This window comes from Ruditapes philippinarum, unplaced genomic scaffold, assembly GCF_026571515.1.
Source record: "Ruditapes philippinarum isolate M1 unplaced genomic scaffold, ASM2657151v2 ctg11207_1_1_1_1, whole genome shotgun sequence".
NCBI lineage: Eukaryota > Metazoa > Mollusca > Bivalvia > Venerida > Veneridae > Ruditapes > Ruditapes philippinarum.
In genome coordinates this window covers 1,678-24,535 of record NW_026860631.1, presented here as the reverse complement: position 1 = coordinate 24,535, position 22,858 = coordinate 1,678, and the positions used below count along the sequence as shown (strand labels likewise).

The 22,858-nt window shown below is 33.7% G+C and overlaps 1 long non-coding RNA gene across 1 annotated transcript; it reads left to right on the top strand.

Moving 5' to 3' along the window:
- Positions 1–12,547: 12,547 nt before the first annotated feature.
- Positions 12,548–16,157, top strand: LOC132712835 (uncharacterized). The gene is made up of 2 exons (XR_009623364.1): positions 12,548–13,064; positions 15,848–16,157. It is a non-coding gene; the product is annotated as an uncharacterized LOC132712835 (long non-coding RNA).
- The last annotated feature ends 6,701 nt before the right edge of the window (positions 16,158–22,858 follow it).

Here is a 22,858-nt window from a genome sequence, read left to right as displayed (position 1 = left end):
CTGCGCCTCCGCGCAGTCTGATTCAGGATCCATGCTGTTAGATGTCATTTTCTCTACTTGTAATAGGGTTGGTAAGCGATCAGCATGGATCCTGATCAGACTGCGCGGATGGATGCGCAGGCTGGTCTGGACCCATGCTGGTCGCAAACCCATTATGTTGGTTTTTGTCATGACGCGGCTCATTATAAACAAACTCATTTGTAAAAATCGTAGATATAACGCAATAGAAGTATTGTATATAATCATCGTGTAATAAATAGTTCATAAGATATGTGATTTATTCTATAACTGTATCTATAAATGCTTTGTCGTATTTCATAGTGAGAGAAATGTGCAGTCTGACCGAAACTTGAACCGGGGACTCCGATTAAGCTATTCGGCCGCTTACAAATCTTTTCCTGAACAGTGGCATAATCCCTGCTTTTATTAAATTCACAGATTTACAAGCAATATGCGAACTAAAACTCTTAAGCTATATGCAGCCATGGTGCTATCCGACCATTTTCTCCTCTAAATAGTGAACAGTTCTGAACCGTGACACATATGTCAATATTGTTCATGTTACTAAAGTCAATAATAATTACAATTTTCAATGAGTATTACATGTAATGTATATATGTATATATCAATTATGATAACAGATGCAGAATAACATGTGAATATGTATATATTATTTTGTAAGTTTTAAGGATAATAAATAATACATGTGAATATGTGAATGTTATTTTGTAAGTGTTAAGATTGTTATTACTATACGTCAAACATTCTTTGACAGTGTGTAAATCACATCAGTCAAAATTGTGATACTGAAGAGATTTTTGTTTTTTAAGAGAAATAACGTTGAGTGTAATGGTACCTGGTAAGAGACTTGTAAGTTATATATTAATTTTGATATTATATGTGTACCTACGTGAAAAATTTGGCAGGTAGTTTCTTTATCAATCAAATCGATCATCTCCAACAAATTTGATGTATGTTGATATAAAGTATATATATGTTGAAGTCATACACTGTTGGTTATTTTGTATGTTTTGTGTCCTCATTGGCTTTAAAGCCTATTTGAATGAAATAACGTGTCTGCCTGCATAATACAAACTGGGACATACATGTAATATGAATTAAGTCCCAAACAGAACAGTTATTCCATTAGAGCAAATAATGAATAAAAAGTGTTTTTTTAATATAAGTACTGAGCTTTCAATACACATACATTTACTTAATTACAGTTGTTACAAAACTAAAATATATGATAATTTTTTACTATAAATTATCAATCCTTTATTAAAGCAATTCAATATTTTTAGAATTTGGCAATTCAACTCAAAAAAGAAAAGAAATATAAAAAACACATTCTTTGATAAGTTATTCCTTATTATTATTAAAACACACATACATTTATTTAATTATAGTTGTCTAACTAAAATATATGATAAATTTTACTACTATTATTATTATCATTTTTTGTTATTATTATAATTATTATTAATATTATTTATTATTATTATTATTATTATTATTATTATTATTATTATTATTATTATTATAAAAATAAATACTGATTAAGCATTAGAATTAAAGTGTTTCCTATGAAAAAGTTATCAATGCTTATATGTTATACATGTATGCAAAGTTATCGTTTAATGGATACATGATATTTCCTATTTAATATTGCATTATTTTGACTTAGTATGCTGATTTCTTCCGCATTTATCACGGGACCTTAATATAAATCCGGGCATTATCAATGCTAAATGCTTTATTATACAAACGGTATCCAGGCATATCACGCGTTTTCAAAACAGCCAATGAGTTTAAAGCGTTGGTTTTGTATCACGTGAATCCTATCAACCAATCAGAAATAGCGCGGGCGAAACGAAAAAAGAAAAAAACGCGATTGGAAATGGATGGTTAATAAAATTCAGAATATTTTGCAAGACAAGGTAGGTTAAAAGTTATTTTTTTATCGTTGTTATATCAATATGCGATCAATAGAATAGTTGCATTTTGTGAACAACAGCTTATTTCAGGGTTAAACTGATTTGTTTTTAGAAAACTTTAACACTTTTTAATCTGTTTCGCTATTCAATATGGCCGCCGGATTAGATGATTAAAGCAGGGTTATATCCCCAAATTTAGACTCTGAGGTTACGAGTTTGATTTCTAAACTGTATCTTGTTTTAATAAATAATTTGTTTTGAAAATGCAAAAACACAAAAAAAGAAAAAGTTATTTCTAAAATACGTTAATCATAACTTCCCTTTAGGGTAAAAAAGACACCACGTTAAAAATTACGACATTTTAAACATCGAAGATTGTCAAGGTATTTTACAGCCCCTGGACATGGTAGTACAAAAGGATTAATCAGTGTGTGTGACACGACCTATGTATGCTTGATTGGTCAACTGATTGGACTTTTATAATAATCTTGAGCGATCTCAATTATCACTTTAAAATCAGGGTGCGAGTCAATGCGCAATCAAGCAAGCTGAAAAGACACACTCAAATTCTATTTGTTATAATAGTGCTTTATGAAATAGATAGCCGAAAAATAGATTATTTTTTTATCTATTCAATATAATAACAAAAATTATGAGATTTAACAGATTAACATATTTTAAAAGAAAATTGCTTAATTAGTACTTCTAAAAAATATGTTTATAAATTTTTTAGATAAAATCGTCTTTCTCAGTCTTAGAATTCAACGAGCAGAATGCTTGTTTTATATTCACAGTTTTTATTTTTAATACAAATCCCCATTATTTGATGCAAATATAAGTCACTTAAAGACTCTGCTCTTTCATTTTTATTTCACTTTTTTTAAGTTTTCTGTACACATGTTTCTATATATTTCTTATTATATTAATTATATATAAATTAATACAAAATCTGAAACAAAATAGCAAACAATTATTTATTTTTTCATTTATATCATCATACCTTTAGATGAATAAAAAAGAAAATATTTGTCAGAATTTTTTATTTACATTAATACAAAGAATGACAGATAAATACCCTTGATGTCAAAAGATATGCTTATATTTACATTGATACGAAGCTTAGTGTCGGTGTAAGAATTTTAAAACTCGTGCATATAAAATTATAGCAACGAACCAGAAGTTTTAAAACGGTTTTGTTTGTATTGTTTTAGCATAATTAGTAATTAGCAAGATCGAGTTTACTCGCAATTCAGGACAGACAACACTTTTTTCATTCGATATTCTTGGGTTTTTATCTACGCTGTTCAGAATAGCACAGATTTTAAATTGTATATACATGAACTGAGTTTTCAACATTTATATTGGATTTTTTTATTGGACAAATAATTAAATTTAAATATTTTTTTCTTATTATAATTAAAACATTTTGTTTACTTTTTAAGATAAACATTACGCATAAGGTGATATCGCATGGGTCAGTCATAAACACGCGCCTGAATGAGAAAACAGTTATTTAATATTTCGTTATACATAAATTAACTGTATAGAGCCTTTGTACATAACAATTTTTTTCGACATTCCATGTTTTGACTTATATTTTCACATAAAGCGATATGGTAACACACGCACACACGCACGCACGAACACACAGACATACATATCTACACATGCACATAAAAGTGAACAAGTTCCTACAGTATTAACACTTTCGCACATGTGATCACTTATGAAATATTTTCAATGTGCTCTTTATCAGTTTATGATGAAGTTTATATTATGATTTTTTCAGGACAGTGTATACAGCGTGTTTAAATCTTCCAGAAATGCAGCTGTGCCCTCTTAACAGCAGTTATAGATGAAGCAAAGTATGGTAGCAAGTAATATAGATGTAAGTTCACGTATATACATTGTTGTATTTTGTGAATAAAATAAGACAATTACACGGACGTACTGTCTGTAAAGAAGAGTTACACAAACTCATATATTCCGATCCGTACTGACATCATGTGTTTTAATCTTTCTCAAGAAAAAGTCAAATTTCCTTAATTACACGCATTTATTTTGACATGAATAAATATGGTTAGTTAAAAAATACATTGGTTCTCTTTTATATCTTGTTGGCGGAATGATGTGATAAAATGATGTCAATTAAGGCATATAAGCATTTTGCAGCGCATTTGAAAATGCTAAAAACAATCTTGCTTTTAATATGCAAAAATCAAATGTATAAAATATATACAACTCCAACACACACAATTGTTTGATATAGATGCACTGTGCATGCGACTTTATTTTATTAAATTAGTTTTCTTTTCTTAAACATATTACTGTATCAAAAAATATGTATTTCTTCACAGTTTAATTACTTTTATATATGTTAATGATAGTATTTTTTTTTTAGTTACTACGTGCGTAAGCGATAAGTACGCCCGCTTTGATAATGTGAGAGTGACTTAACATTTTCTTTTGTACATGTACACTAAAGTTAAACAACCTTTGTCTGAATATGTAAAACAGGGTTTTCAGAAGCGAATATAATGTAAGATAAGAAACAGAATTTGAAATGTCTTGATGGCAAAGTTAGTAAAGTCATTCGAATGTCATACACATTAAATTTTATCACAAGTTCGAGCCTCACAAGTTGTCTCACTTTTTTTTGCGTTTTTCTTACCATATATTTTTTTTAAATTTTACATTAGAAAAATGAATTGGAATAGAAAGGTGGTTTTGTTATGATATATAATAATTTAGATATACATGCACGGCTGATAGTGATTTTTATCCTGTATAGTGTGTAGTATGTAGAAGTCATAGTACTTTTGCAGTGCAAGAGTATTTCGTGCAACTTAACTTTAGTTGTACAGTATCATGCATTCCGTATAAATTTGCACCAACTTGCTAAATAGAGCTAAATATAGCCATATTTAAAACAAAATGAGAAGTTAATAGAAAATAGCACAGCATTTATAATCTTTGCAATAAATGATACAAAACGTTTTACTTGATTGATAATTATAAAGCAATACTTTTGGGAAAAAGGTGCAATCCGAGCCTAGCTGTCTTGCATTGATATTTACCACAACCTTACCTACTGCATTACGCTGAGAGTTGGTAAATTTGTTGATAATTTAATTTATATTGCTAGCCTGTTTGAAGATAATAAACACAATATGATAGCTGTTTTACACCTGGATGGTGGACTTGACCACCTCGTCAATTAATTATTATACTAAACGCACAGTACTTGTGCGCACGTGAAACATATCATGATATGGCGTTAATACGTAAATGTTTCACGTGCGCACGTAATACTGTCGCATTCGCATGTATTAACTAAAATATTTCCTATGTTATTTTATGCAATTGTCACATATGATACGTATATTTTATTTTCTGAATTTGATTTCATACTATCAGATTAATGCTATAGGCAAGGGAGGATATTTTGATTTATAATTTTTGTGAGAATTATCACTTTATTTTTAGTGATAGCACACTGTAAGAGATTCTATTGCCAACTTACCTAGTTAAACAGTCTTAACAATAAAAAAAATATTAATATACACTATTTAAGGTATTCATTCGTTGCTGTGAAGTTATGATGAGCTAGTTTTTGAAACAATTGAAACTGAAACAAACAATTTATAATCCAAATTTGTTAAGATTTACGTTTTTATATAAATGAGAAGTATAGCTGGGTATTCCGCCTTTTACTTAACTGGATATCATTGTGTAAACACGGATCTACATCTGAGTAGCAAATATCTGTACATTTTAAACCATTTTTTCAAACGAATTGACTCCTTCTAACGATACTAATATACAACGTAAAACGATCAAAATGATTATGTCAGCACTTTTTCCCAATTTTTCCTTTTACAAGTGTGAAATGATATATTCGTAAACGTTTCATAACAAAAACATATAACTTATCATCCGTCAAAGATTAATCATTTCATTTAAATCCCGTGTAAATGGTTGCTTATAAATGACATCTTTATCCTAATGATATAAGATAATTTTGAAATTTGCGTAAGAAAAAAAAATGTATATATGTATACGCTTAAAAAAATGCTTGCGTAAAGACTTTTTGAAAGTTGTGATAACTATTTCATGACACTATTTAAACAGGATTTTAAACTATCTTTTTTCAGATACACACATGCCGAAGAAGATTGTAATATCTGGAGAAAACATTTCCTACGTCATGAAATAGACACCGTCACACTGGCCTATAGATGATTGATATATTTAAGTGCTTTTAAGAACAGTGTTTGAATGACGAATTTCTGTAAATACGGATTTTTTAATTTTAATGCTTATTATTAAAACTTTCTGTTATTATCAATTTGTGCCATGGACTCATTTTCCTAAAATAACATGTGAATGTTAACACGAGCAAATGATATGAATATCTTTAAAATGTTTTATCGGTGTAATATAAGTGACTCGTATGAATCATTGTTAAGATAAATCGAAAAGAACTTCAAGTTAGCATAGATTGTTCTAGATTTAAAACAACATGCAATTCATAAAGGTTACGGCTTGAAAATATCGAAAAATGTACATGTATAATTCGATCTCTGAAGAAAATATCGCGGTGCGGATGTTCTGCACCGTGATACGTATTTCATGACTCTGTATTGCAACATACCGGTATATCGCCGTTCCGTTGCAACGCTACATTAATGTGTCCCTCTGGAATAAGGCTTACAACAATATATGACTGTTGTAGCGAAGACATGTTTATTTTGTTATATATATATATGTATACATATTGAATATATGTTTATGAAATAATAAATATTTAAGAGTGGCTCGATTTGGTTTTTACTTACTTATTTGAAATACTCCAATTGTGAAGATAAAGTTCTTAAGCATATGACTTTACAGTTCCATTTCACAATGTGTAATCAAACATGTTCTATTGTACAAGCCTGCATTTCGGTCATGTATACGTGTTACTTATATGTAAATGCATGCTTTTGATAGTATCTGTACCTTCTTTTATCTCGATAATACAGTTCTGTATACCCTGTGTACAACTAAAAAATGCTGTTTCCGTATATCCCCTGTATATATTGAAAATACGATTCCGTATATCCCCTGTATATGTAGAAAATACGATTCGTATATCTTCTGTATATGTAGAAAATACGATTCCGTATATCATCTGTATATTAGGAAAATACGAGTCCGTATATCATCTGTATATGTGGAAAATACGAGTCCGTATATCATCTGTATATGTAGAATATACGGTTTCGTATATCCTCTGTATACGTAGAAAATACGAGTCCGTATATCCTCTGTATATGTAGAAAATACGGTCTCGTATATCCTTGGTATATTTATAGTATACTAGGGATAACAACCTTGATAAAGTCCGTATACGGGATTTTATTCTCCGTATACTTCAAACATACGAACAAATATACGTACATGTATATGGTGAAAATACGGAATTCCGTATATGCCTGGTGCATATACGGACTTCCCGTATACCCGGTGTTCCCTATACGGACTCGTATACTTGGTCCGTATATTCGACAAATACATCCCGTACACGCCCGTATATGTCAAAAATACGGGACCGTATATTCCCGTATATCAGTATATTTTTCGCAGTGTTATTAGTTCTATACAAATATAATCTATATCAATAATGCATGTGTTAAATAAAAAATATATTAAAAAAATGAATTTGTTAATCACCATTGTTTACAAACACAAAATCAAAAAAAAAAAAAAAAAAAAATGATGGGTGATGTGTGTCTATCAGATTTCATAAAAAGAGGGGTTAAAGTCTGCAAAAAAAGCTTGGGGTTAAGTTTCTGAGGAGTAAAATGCCTGTAAACACTGCAACGGGAAACAAATGACGGGAAATAACACTTCGTGTAAAGAACCAGCATGCGCCTTATCGTATCAAAATATGACGTCGACAAATTATGCGAACTTGCTTACTGCCTGATTAAAGCTTTCATGCCGTGTTGTCATATTGTGTTGTTTTCTTTTTGTGATAATTATTAAATAGGAGTATCACTGAGTAAATTGTAATAGCCAGCAGGGATTTTGTAACTTTAACCTTATTATATGACATTTCATTGTACATTATACAGCTAAATTGAGAGCGGAGCAACTTACATATATGATATTCTTATCATATTATAAACTTTTTAAATTACTAATTTAGGGGAGAAGATGTATAGGTAGTCGGATAGCTCAGTCGATATAGCTGCAGTTTGGTATTCTGAAGTTCATTGGTTCGAGTCCCGTCAGGCTGCACGTTTTTCTCACCCTGTAACATTTGGTGCCCAACAGTTGACCGTGACTGAATAGAGCTGTGAGTTTAATTCACATGGCCCTGTAACTCTGTGAAATTTGAGGGAGAATTTCAAATTCAAAATAGCGTGTGGGAATGTCATGGTTAAGAACTGTTTACCATTTAGGGGAGATGTGAAGCTCAGTCGGTAGAACCATGGTTCGGTATTAAGATGGTCCTGTGTTCGAATCTCGGTCAGGCTGCCAATTTTTTACTTTGTGACATATATTTAATAACAGAACAAGAAATAATAATGTTTGTGTTTTTGTTTTGTTGCTCTCTAACATATTTTGTTTTCATATTTTATTTCTTTTGTTTTTTTTGTTGATATTATTTTATAAAAAAATGTCATGCCCTTCAACTGCGACAACACAAAATAATGAGGAAAAAAACAGAAAGTCACTAATCGGTGTTATGCACAGGCGAAAGGTTATCAAAATGCCGAATTTAAGGTGGCTAGGTCACCAAATATTTTGTTTTATTGAATGAAACATATTTTTTATCAAAACGAAATAACAAAATGGCAGAAATCAGACACCATACTTTTGTACAGATAAGTTATTTATCAGTTTTAAGCTGTTCATTAGTATTTTTATTGTCTTTTCGGTTTCAAATAAGTTTTTTTTATATCAGGCGAAAGTGTTTTATCTTACTACTTTATTCAAAACTGGGTGGTTTTAATAAATTAATTTGTCCTATGTGTCGCAAACAAGATCTAAAGTAATATAAATAAATCAGAGTCAAAGTATTTTAGAGATAATCAAATAACCGCCACCCATAAGCGCAGCAAACTAAAGCAATCAAAATAAACAGGAACTAGTTATTGAAACCGGAATAACTTCTTATGACTAAAATGCCCAGAAGGTTAAACATCCAACTGTAGACACAATTTCTTCAATCAAAAAAGGAATTCATAACAAAATTTCAATAATTCAGAGAAGATAAAACCCTCAAGAAGAAATGACCCAAACGATTTGAACCCTCTGCAGTCAAATGTAACCCTCCATCTAGATTGGAAAAAAGGAATCTTTTGATTTGTCACTGAAACAAAAAAAAAAAAAAAAAACAGGTCGAAAGGATTTCACAAATTTCGCATTCAAATATTTTTCATAACGACTATTGATTTCTTTGATAATAGATTCTTTTTCATCCTTTCCACCGGATAGGAATGTCCGGTTTTAAGCGACAAAGATAAAATATAATCACAAGAATTGCCATTGGCAATTTAATTGGTACCAAGATGATGATGACGTAGTACATTTGTAATTAAATCAAGAGGGCAACTGTCTATTCTCTAGTAGAAAATTTATTTTACCAATTGTAGAACCTTTGACGGCTCAAACTTCAACTCCCTCTATCGGTGGTATATAATTCCCCACAATGACAACCTTCCTGAACTCCGAAATTAATTAAGCATTCAAAGATATAATAGTTTCACTGTACAAGAAACATACAACATACTAAAACTTCATACATATAAAGCAATCAAATTACCCAAATGATTATGAATAAGAAAATTCTGCCAACTCATTTAATTGTCAGATAGCAACAGGAAATCTATAAACAAAATCAAGATTATGGTAAAATTCCTGTATATGAATGGTGTAATCATCATTAATAAAAATGAAGCCACATAAGAAATTAAAATCATAACATACTTCAACGGTTTCTATTCAAGTGGTGAATTTTTTACATACACCACAAATAACGCCGTTCTTTAACAGTTGTTATGCAAAAAGTGTAATTTCTGTAAGTGAAAACTCTGCCAACTTGAGTAATCATCATGTTGTAACAAAGACTCCATAATAAAAATGAAGCCATATCAGAAATTTAAATCATAACAAAATAAACAGTGTATTTTATCAGTTACTTGAATGTCATAACAAATTATATTACTCATAATTGAATACTTTAAATATATTCAAGTGAGAACCTGCCATCTTGTGAAATCTCATCAGAATATCTAATCATTATCTAATTTATTTCTAATGAATTTTGGTACTTTTAATTTTTCTTGAAAAGAATACTCTATATGTATATTCTTTTTATAAGCATCTGACTTCCAGACATCCATTAATTGAATAAGATCAGCCGGTAAATTAAGCCTAAAGGCATAAGAAGCTAAGAAGCAAAACCTCATTTGAAAGAAATGGGTAAAAAATGCATCATAGTCGACACCAATGTTGTCAATACATTTTTTCAATTTTCTAATGAAAAAATCTAGCAAAAAACAAAGGATCATTAGCCTTGCAAGGAATTACCTTAACCATGTCATTGAAAGCAGACACTGGACATAAACAAGAATGATCTTTACTTTGTTAAGGAATTTCTAAAATCCCTTCTCCAGCTTGTATAGTTTTTGACCATCTCTTTTTAACCAACAAATAACTACCTAGACTGAAAATATTCTAAACACAACTTTTGGATTCTGTAAATCTCTTAAATTTGTAGGCTACAAGTTTGATTTTCTAGCCAAGAAATAGAAAGCAAATAAAAATAAACAAAAAACCTTATCCAATTAAGAAAAATTCAATTTTCAAAAATAATCAGCAGCATTTCTGGCGGGAAATTAATTTATCAAGCGACACTACAAAAAATTGAATTGCAATAAAAACTGGAAACAAGTCACTTTAAATAGCCAAGGTGTATGAATATCAATTTTAAACCAATGAAAAGTTGTTGTGGTGATGCTAAGAAACAGAAACTAAAAATAGAAACTAAAAAGTAAACAAACCAATGAAGCGTAATTAGTTATTTTAAAGTTTTCGTTTTCGTTTTATCGTACATTAACGAGAAACAGCGACATAGCAAAACAGATCTTGTGTGTCGTTCTCTATTTTTAATTCTTTATTTTATGTCGCTGTTTTGTGTACCACCCCCCCTCTCTTGATTGCAACTAAATAAAAAAATGAAACAAAAGAAGAGAATGACATCCGCGTGACGTACAGGCGACATCATATTTAAGGCTATTGTACGCTAAATGTTGGGCATTTTGAAAAAATGGCCATTTTTTCAACTTCAGGTTAAAATCAGATCTAGCCCATTTAGAAACAAAACAATGGACAAGAAACACAGTTTTACACCCTTGACAAGTATTAAAGGCATCATATTAACTTTCATGAATTAAATGATATTAGAACCCTGCAGGTTTTTATTTCAAATGCCCTACGAAAGATGCAAATTTGGCGAATTTGCTCAACTTCATGCATATATTCTGATGCATAGAACAAATGTTCTATGCTGAAGATAAGTAACATTTATCAAAACACTTTGTTAGTAAACAAAATCAAAGGCAAGTTTAAAAACATGCATAAACCGTGGTGATATTACGCGCGTGACACCGGACACGTGTGACGCGTAACCGGAAAATGATTATAATGATCAGTCAAGTTTTCAGGAAAATAATACTGGAGAGTGAAAATTACGGAGGCATAAAGGTGACATGTGTTTTGATTTTATTTTTAAACTCGTGCGCCCTGAGATACCCCATGTTGTGGGCCCCGAGTTACTTTAAATCGTGGCCCCCGGGTTACTAAGTTTTGTGGGCCCCGAGTTATAAGTCGTGGCCCCAGATATCAAGTTTGGGGAACAGATGTATTCTGGCCCCGATTTTTAAGGGGGGTTTTGGGACGAATAAATTTAAAAAATTTTGGGGGCCCCGAATACTGTGTTTGTGGAACGAGGGTACTTTTTCGGGGGCCATTTAGTACTTAGTCGTTGGGGCCCGAGAAAATTTAAATCGTGGGAACGAGATACTATGTCGTGGCCACGAGTTACTAAGTCGTGGGAACAAGATACTTTGTCGTGGCCACGAGATGCTATGTCGTGGCAACGAGTTATTAAGTCGTGGGAACGAGATAGTTAAGCCCTGAGAACGAGATACTATGTCGTGGCCACGAGTTACTAAGTGGTGGCCACGAGTTACTATGTCGGGGGAACGAGATAGATAAGTCGTGCGCACGAGATAATTAACCAATCGGATTACACAATGAATTTCTTAAACTTAGAAAAGTTTCTTTTTAAAGTTTTACATGCAACATTAATCTTTGAAAATACTGTAGTATTCACTTTAAACTTGATACATGTCTTAGGATCATATTAGAAAGTCACCTTCTAAGGTCCATAAATCAGACATTAATTTTGACTAAGTTATAACCCTTTGTGGGGACAATTCTATTATAGAATTGGTCAGTTTGTACGTACAGCGGCGACCTGTTTACCTTGTTTAAATGATAACTGAGAAAGAATTAGTCCTGTTTTATTTTATTTGGTAGGAACAATGCCAAAATACAAATGTAGATATAGCCTATAAGGATGTTTGGAGTCAAGGATCGAGGTTAAACATAACACTTCATGTAAAGATTTTGTCTGATGAATGATTTAGAAGGAATAAGTCATTGTTTATATAACCTAGACATATCATTGCTCATGATCAGTAGATGACACCTAATAGTTTTTGGGCCATTGGATCAAACATCCGGATCTTAACTATCTCGTGGCCACACCTTAGTATCTCGTGGCCATGACATAGTATCTCGTGGCAAAGACAAAGTATCTCGTGGTCACGACTTAATTATCTCGTGGCCACGACTTAGTAACTCGTTGTCAAGACAAAGTATCTCGTTCCCAAAAGATAAATTAAAACACTCACATGTCAACTTTGTGCCACCGTAGAAAATAAATGTAGAAAATAGATAGATAGATAGTAATTGCGTATTACATTGGTTTTAAGTCCTTCTTGTTATGGAAGTTTGAATGATAAACTTATGGGATTTTCATGGTCTATTTTGGATGAACTTTCAGAGGTAGCATGCTAGTTATTTTCACATTTTTATATTGACAGTTTTGATTCTTTTTATTGTTATAACAAACACTGCTTATTAAAATGAGCAACATGTAATCGCGACGTCTGTATTAATAAAACACTGACAATCATTACTGTCCTAACGACCACCTGGAATATGCGACTTCATAGACTCAACGAATGTTTAAGAATCCCACAACACTTATAGTTATCTATTGGTATTTATCAACCAGAACCTTATACCCGCGACCAGTGATCGCAAATGTGCGAAAATTACGACCTGTTCACACTTTTAAACGATAATATTCTTGCTGACTATACCGGGGGTACATTTTAATTTTATATCACACTTACATGTATAGCATAAAACGATAATTTGGAGGTCAGGCGACGCCAAACCACCGATTACATGTATGTCTTTAAGTGAAGTGTGTTCATTGGGAAGAGGCAATTTCATAAAATTACGGAATCCTGTTGAGGCCTATTATAAACGCGCCGTAGCGTTTTCATGGTCGACACTCGATAACGCGAAATGATATAGCGATATCATAAGAGACACTCGACAATCTCAAACGACGGTGACAATCTCAAACGACGGTGACAATTTTGTCACTTTGCGTTGTCGCAATGTCACTTCGCGTTGTCGTGTGTCGACCCTGCAAATGCGACGGCGACATTATCAAACGACACGCGACAATCTCAAACGTCGTTTAGGATTGTCGGGTGTCACTTCGTGATATCGCTATGTCATTTCGCGTTGTCGTGTGTCGACGATGAAAACACGACGGCGACATTAAAAATGGCCTGATTTTCTGCTGGTCTTTGTGTGTCAGCTAAACAAGATACTTCCCCTTATTGTTTTTTTTTTGTTTTGTTTTTTAAATTCGAAGTGAATAAGTTTTTTGGGCAGATTTCACATAACAAGCTTCAAGTTGATTACTATTTCAACAAGAAAGCCTTGATACACACGAGCATAATACAGGTCAGACTGAAATCATTTGACAGGCGAATGGGTAGCGAAAACATATGTTCTACTTGACCTGAAATTCGTACTAACTAACTTACTAACTAACTAACTTACTAACTAAAAAGTGTGCCACTGCTATAATGTAACATCAACACAGCAGAAATGAAAGGAAAAATAAAAAGCGGACAAAATTATTTTTTATGAATTTAAAAAACCCTTTTCGACATCAAATTGTCAAGTTTTGTCCCTACAATTATAACCAGTTACAGCTTTGTTTATGCAAAAATAAAAAAAAATAATGAAGCATAACATCAATGTTGAATCAGTTTGTTTTTGCCCGCTCGCCACGGCGAACCGGCATAACATAAGGATTTTACTGAGACAACCTTAAACTCCAAATTTATCTCAATTTTAACCGAAGCTTGGCTTTTAGCTTTTTGCATAATTAACTTCGACTTAAAAAAATATTTTGCCAATCAATTTTGATCTTACATAGCGGCTAAAAACATTCAATTTTGACGCCCTATATCTTGATGTAAAAATAACAAAATGTCAATTTTCATGATTTCTTTTTAATCAATCATATTTACGCTTACGTTCAACTTACTTCATTTCACCTGTCGTCTCTAGTTTTCGTTTGGTTTATTAACATAATTATGTGTTCATCTGTTTGTGCGGATTTTTTTTTTAATTTTGGGGCATTAGATCCTTTTCAGTATTAAGTTAATATTGAGTCAGACTCTCGTATTGATCTCCCCATCGGCTTACATTATGTCGAATGATCCCTTATTCTACTTTATAGTTGAGTTATCATGCTAAAGAGGTGATTTTGTCTATTACTGAAATGGTTGACACATAAATATAGCGGTAGCCAACCATTTTTCTTTGCAAAATGACTTCAAAGAGAATATCCCCTCAAACATTCTACAGTGCTTTTATGCAATAGTTGTAAAAATGTTGTTAACGAAGATATCACTAAAAACAATATATTTGAAGGATAATGCCGCTTCACAGTTGCATTTTATACAAACAAACCATGCATTTGGAAGTTTATATGATGTGCTTTATATGGAACCCTATACTTTGGCCTACCAAAGTGGGTAACTGATTTATATAGTCTTGTATAGGACTTGTCCCTCTTTCCAATACTTATTGACCTGTAACAGTTTAACTTCATATTCGAAGATACCTTGAAGAGTTCTACCAACAACATACATTTTCAGGTCAAAAGGTCAATGTCACTGGGACTTGATATATCAAAAATTCAACGGGCCATGAAGGGAAAGTGTATATACATAGGACTTGATTCTTTGTTAATTAGCCAGGTTGTTGTAAAACTGAGAGAGAGAGCTTTCAAGTTGACATTTAAACACACCTAATGAAATAGAAATGACAAAGCGAGCCGTTAATAGGTTTTAAAAAAGCTAACCATGTTCTTTTTAAAATATTACCATCTCATACAGACACCTGGTGCATAGGTATTTTTATATATATAAGATATAAACTTCAACTGTCATAATACACTATGTATCAGTCTGCACTTTGTAGCCTATTGTATGTACTTTTAAAAAACTAATTAGTGTACTCAGAATCCATTTTATTTATATTGTGAAGGAAGCTATAAGCTTATAGAATCAGTGTCTGAAAGCAACAAGGGCTAAGCATAAGCATAAGTATAAAGTTTTTTAAGGAAACAACGGTTTGCCCCCGATGTGGTTTAAAAACATACAACCATAGATTACTAGACCGACTTATGAACCACGGCCATGTCGCCACGCAATAAATGATTTTAAATTAACTTTTTCCTTGTATTCCAGAATATGTGCAGCGTTTTACAATTGGTAACATTCTCAGTTGTGCTTCTTGATATGTACACAGGTAAGATAATTTCTAAACCAAAATGTTCCATTCTGTTTTGTTTGTTTGTTTGTTTGTTTGTTTGATTTTACGCCTTTTTCAACAGTATTTCAGTCATATAGGCGGGTAGTTTCCTAACCATCGTTCCTGGAGAGTTACACCAGTACTAGACAACCTTCCTCCGCGCTAAACTACCAAAGCATCTCCCGGGGATCGAACCCACGCCAGAGAGGTAACTGGATTAGAAGTCATCGACTCTAACCCCTCGACCACGGAGGCGGTTTCCAATCTGTTATGATTAGGTAAAGCGATACTTTAAAAAAAAATCTATAATAATATAATTATAAAAATAATTTTTGCTTAGCAATGCACGTGCTTTCTTTGCTAGAAACATAACTGGATGCTAAGAAATAGTTCAGAGATAATGACTTCAAAGAAATTAAGACAGAAAATAAACAGTGTTAACACTGCTAACTATATACATGTAAAACTAGAAGTTCTGTACACTTATTTGAGCAAATTATATTCGGAATAAGGAATATGATGACTCACTTTATTTTGATATTTTATAATTTCTATTAGGATTTTGTTTACAAGAGACTAATAGCGGTAGTATAAAATGGCAAACGATGTAATTCTATCCATTTTATCGCTGTTGTTACAAATTGACAAAATTTAATCATTATCTGCGAACATTGACTGCTGATCAACAAATGTATTCTGACATTGATCTGACGTTGTCTTTGATAAAGACCGGTGGGATTGTATTGCATTATAAAAGTAGGTTTTTAAATCTAAAATAGCATTTGAAAAATAGTGTCTGCAACAATTACTTTTAAAACTGTCTAATATGCAGAAGATATGAAATCCACACATCATGAACTATTGAGTGATTCTAAATATTTTACGTAACTTACTGCTTTTTTCATCACAGAATATTCTGTTTCAAGAAAACTTCAATCTGCTATAATATTTGAAGATTTCAAAAACATACACCAAGGAAAACCACATTTCATCATACAACTGCTGAACATGCGTTTATTAAGATTCATCCACCACCTAAAATGATTGTCTATATAAAAGATTGCAGCCGCTATATGGTGTCATAAAAATATGTGTAACATTGAGTACAATTAATAAAAAAAGTTCACGTTAATTTCAAGTACCAGATATCAGAAACGTGATTGCACTGGATGATTTGTCAACAGTAACAAATGCAGACCTTAGGATAACTGACTTATATACAGAAAGAGGGATCAATATTGCAATACTTCTATGATTGCAATGAACTAGAACCGCTTTTTTAGTAAACATCGAACACAGCTTAAACACACAGAACCTAATATTTGTTCAACAAACTCAGTGCATAGACAAGTTATGTATTGTCAATACTATTGATTTTGGGGCACAAGGTCAAAGGTCAAGGTCACTACTTTACCTTAAAACTGAAATCGGTTTTCGTTCAATAACTTAAGTATTAATCAACATACAGCTGTAAATTTTTTAAGGATAAACAGCCATGTCCAATACATGACCCCTATCGATTTTAGGGTCATAAGATCAAAGGCCAGGGTCACAATGAACTTAACACTGAAATTTGTGCTTTTTGGATCATAACATAAGTTCCATTTGGCGTACAGTGTTCAAACTTCATAGAATGATTGCCTAAATTGCGTAAAGGTCCATATCAATATTGGGATCACAAGATTAAAGGTCAATATCAAATAACCTTAATATTGTTAACAGTTTTACAACTGTCAAACCTCATAGGATATTGAGTACATTAAATATATGCCCTAACAAATTTGCTTATATTATTTAATACCCCTAGCGTCTTTGACGCTAGCGAGGCAGATGTAATTGAACGGTAGCATCATGCAAGTCTGATGGTTTGTTTGTTTGGATGTTTACGGCACGTCAACACATAACTGGCAATATCGTGCCGAAATTCTTATGGTACATTGTTTTTGTTCATTTAAAACAAAATACACAATTGCATTGGCGCATGCCCTAGAATATTATCGATAGATGGTCATTTCACAAGTAATCAGCACTTATCTCCTCCCCTCGGTGCGTACACATCACATTAAAGGCATAGAGCATCACAAAAAGAGTTTTTATTATTGCCTGATTTATATGGGATACCAAGGAAGGTTTGTTATATACATATAGGGTCCTGAAGACCATGTAACAATTTCGTCGCTTCGAAGTAAAACTTCTTTCGGCATTAGTCTAAGGTCTCAGTTGCCGATGTGTTGACTAATGCCAAGGATTGGTGTCATGCAAAGTAGGCAGGGAGGACGTAAAAAGTGTGCTACGGTGCGTGACACAAGCACAATTTGATCTAGATATTCCTTACGATATATTTGTATACCAAATTTCATTTCAGTATGTGTAACCTTTGCTAAGAAATGACCGAAAACTGCAAATAATTGGCATTTTTTCTAAGTCCAGGGGGCATAACTCTGTCAAAATTGCTCGATCGTACCAAAGACATAAATTTGACCTAGATGTTCTTATGATAAACATGTATACCAAATCTCTTTTCTATATCAGTAAGTCCTACCTCTGTAAAGAAATAAACAAATACTGCAAAAAAATCAGATTTTTTTTCTAAGTTTAATGGGCATAACTTAAAAATTGCTTGTTCGTACCCAAAACAGAAATTGGCCAAGATATTCCTTATGATAAATATGTATACCAAGTTTCATGACAGAAGGTGCAATCTCCGCAAAGAAAATAAACGGAAATTAATTGCAAATAATTGAATTTCTGTCTTAATTGAATTGAAGCGCAGGGGGTATCTACTTATGTAATTCTGCCAAAAACTGCAAGTTTATGGAAGTTTGTATGTCTAAGGGGCATCACTCTGTCAAAAATTACTCGATGGTACCAACAATAGAAATGTTTGCTGGGTCGTAAGGGGGTGGCGTTCATTGAACGCCGTCTTTCCTTGTTGATCTTGTTTATCATATTTGACCTAGATATTCTTATGGGAAATCTGCATACCAACTTTCATATCAGTATGTGCTGTCTTTGCAAAGAAAATGAAGGGAATTAAATTCATAGAAAAAAGGCATAGCGTATGCTTCCCTTCATAAAATGGCCACCAGAGCAAACAAAAAAATATTTTCCAGTTTTCACAGGTCTAACTGCTGGCGGAATTTCAGTGAAACTTCACTGGAGTTATCAGTACCATCCATAGTTATGAATATTACCGGCACTTGCTGCTTCGCAGCTAAAAATGGCCACCAGAACTAAAAACAGAAAAAGCTTGTCTGACTTTCACAGGTCATACTCCTAACAAGATTTCATTGAGACCTCACAGGAGTGATCAGTACCATCCAAATTTGTGCATTTCCCCAGCAGATTCCGCTTTCTTAACAAAATAACCTCCAGGGCTATAAGAAGAAATATATTGTCCAGCTTTCACAAGTCAAACTGATAGCAGGATTTTGACATTACTTCATATCTTGTTGCATATCGCCGGCATGTTTTGCTTCGCTGCACAAAATGGCTACCAGAGCTAAAAACTATAAAATGTTTTTCCGGCTTTCACGTCAAGTCAAACTGCTGATGGGACTTCAACGAAACTTCTTAGGAGTGATCAGTACCATAGTTTTTGTGCATATCAACGCCATCTTCTGATTTGCTGTTCAAAATGGCCCCAAGAGATTTAATTAGAAAAAAAAATTGTCCAGCATTCACAGGTCAAACTGCTGACGGGATTTAAGTGAAAATTCACTGGAGTGATCAGTACTATTTTTTTGTGCAGATTGACTTAATGTTCCGCGTCAAGTATGATAAACAAGGTTAACAAGGAAAGGCGGCGTTCAATGAACGCAACCATCACAAGACCCAGCGATAAGAATTAGTGGCAAGGAGCCCAGGAGGACCCCAAACAAAAACAAGGCAGGGCGTAAGACAGAGCACGGATATGGTAATCACTTCATGATACTTAAAAAGAAATAGTAGTAACCGACAATGAAATTAAAGAACAATTGCTTGATTGATAAATATGCCCACAAAGAAAAGGGAAGGGGATACGAAATTTGGGGAAGGGAGGAACACAATTAAAAAGAAGGGGGTCAAAAGGGAAGATACTTACTGTTGACGAGAAAACAACATTGGACACATACAGAAATGTCACCAAAACAGTATGAAACGACAAAGACATACATCTGAGGAAAACAGAGGGACGCCGCCTTGGAACGTTCAGCATTATTAGTACTGCTTTGGAGTTTGGTGGACGGTAACTTGCACTTTCCAGTACCGTCCATGAACAGGCTCAATCAAACCGAGCCTGCAACATTTTCAATTTTGTTGTGTTGAACTTTCTTTAGGGATTCTATTTTTCTCTATTTTTAACCGGTTAATGGTGCACCACATCCTACTCTTAGCCCTTTAAACGAGACATTGTAAATAAAAACAAATCACGCCAAGCGAAGTTCTAACAGTTGTTGTGTCACTGGTTCAACTGTTGGCGGGATTTCAATGAAGCTTCACAGGAGTGATCAGTACCATAATTAGTTTTGCATATCGCGCGCACGCTCCTCCTCGCTCGCTGCAAAAAAATTGCTGCCAGAGCTAAACAGAAAAATCTTGTCAGATTTCACAGGTCAGACTGCCGGCGAGATTTCATTTAAACTTCACAGATCTCATCAGTACTATCCCTAGTTGTGCATATCGCCGGCATTTTCCGCTTTTATGACGAAATGGCCTCAGAAGCTTTAAAAAGAAAAGAAATATTGTCCAGCTTTCCCAGGCCAAACTTCTGGCGGGATTTCAACAAATCTTCACAGGAGTGATCAGTACCATATCTTATTATGCATATCGCCAGCATGTTTTTGTTCGCTGCAAAAAATATGGCTACCAGAGCTTAAAATAGAAAAAGCTTGCCATGCATTCACAAGGTAAACTGCTGGCGGGATTTCGGAATAATCAGTACTATACCTTATTGTGCATATTGCCGCCAAGATCTGCTTTGCTTGACTTAATAACCGCCATAGCTTTAAATAGAAAAAAATCTTCAGCTTTCAAACTTCTGGCAGGATTTCAGTGAAATTTTACAGGAAAAATCAGTACCATCCCTAGTTGTGTATATCGCCGATATGTTCCGCGTCAAAGCTTAAATGGCTGACAAAGCTACAGATAGTAAAGTTTTGTCCAACTTCCACTGGTTAAACTGCAGGCGGGATTTCGATGAAACTTCACAGGAGTGATCAGTTGCATGCCTTATTGTGCATATCGCGAACATGTTCTGCTTTTTTGCACAAAATGGCCTCACGAGAATTAACTATAACAATATTTTCCGGCTTTGACATGCCAAACTCGTGGCGGGATTTCAACACATCTTCACAGGAGTGATCAGCGTCATACATTGTTTTGGGGGAAATCACTTCTTGTTTTTTTTTACATTTTGATTGATTTTTGGTTTTGAATTTTGTCTTTTATGGAATATATGTACTCCCCTCTCTTAGTTAATCATTCTATCAGTTGTCCAGCTTGACCCGTCCCGCCCATAAGATTGATAATTTTTATTATGCCCCCATTTTGAAAAAAAGGGGGTATATTGCTTTGCACTTGTCGGTCCGTCGGTCCGTCGGTCCGTCGGTCCGTAGACCAAATGGTTTCCGAGTGATAACTAAAGAACCCTTAGGCCTAGGAACTTCAAACTTGGTATGGTGATTGGTCATGACCAGTAGATGACCCCTATTGATTTTGGGGTCAAGGGGTCAAAGGTCAAGGTCACATTGACCTTGAAAGCAAAAAACGGTTTCCGATCAATAACTAAAGAACCTTAAGGCCTAGGAACTTCAAACTTGTATGGTGATTGGTCATGACCAGTAGATGACCCCTATTGATTTTGGGGTCAAGGGGTCAAAGGTCAAGGTCACATTGACCTTGAAAGCAAAAACGGTTTCCGATCAATAACTAAAGAACCTTAAGGCCTAGGAACTTCAAACTTGGTATGGTGATTGGTCATGACCAGTAGATGACCCCTATTGATTTTGGGGTCAAGGGGTCAAAGGTCAAGGTCACATTGACCTTGAAAGCAAAAACAGTTTCTGATCAATAACTAAAGAACCTTAAGGCCTAGGAACTTCAAACTTGGTATGGTGATTAGTCATGACCAGTTGATGACCCCTATTGATTTTGGGTCAAGGGTCAAAGGTCAAGGTCACATTGACCTTAAAAGCAAAAAACGGTTTCCGATCAATAACTAAAGAACCTTAAGGCCTAGGAACTTCAAACTTGGTATGGTGATTGATCATGATCAGTAGATGACCCCTATTGATTTTGGGTCAAGGGGTCAAAGGTCTAGGTCACATTGACTTTGTAAGCAAAAACGGTTTTCTGATCAATAACTAAAGAACCTTAAGGCCTAGGAACTTCAAACTTGGTATGGTGATTTGTCATGATCAGTAGATGACCCCTATTGATTTTGGGTCAAGGGGTCAAAGGTCAAGGTCACATTGACCTTGTAGGTAAAAACGGTTTCCGATCAATACCTAAAGAACCTTAAGGCTTAGGAACATCAAACTTGTATGGTGATTGGTCATGATCAGTAGATGACCTCTATTAATTTTGGGGTCAAGGGGTCAAAGGTCAAGGTCACATTGACCTTGTAGGTAAAAACGGTTTCCGATCAATAACTAAAGAACCTTAAGGCCTAGGAACTTCAAACTTGGTATGGTGATTGGTCATGATCAGTAGATGACCCCTATTGATTTTGGGGTCAAGGGGTCAAAGGTCAAGGTCACATTGACCTTGTAGGTAAAAACGGTTTCCGATCAATAACTAAAGAACCTTAAGGCCTAGGAACTTCAAACTTGGTATGGTGATTGGTCATGATCAGTAGATGACCCGTATAGATTTTGGGGTCAAGGGGTCAAAGGTCAAGGTCACATTGACCTTTTAATTAAAAAACAGTTTCTGATCAATAACAAAAGAACCCTTAGGCCTAGGAA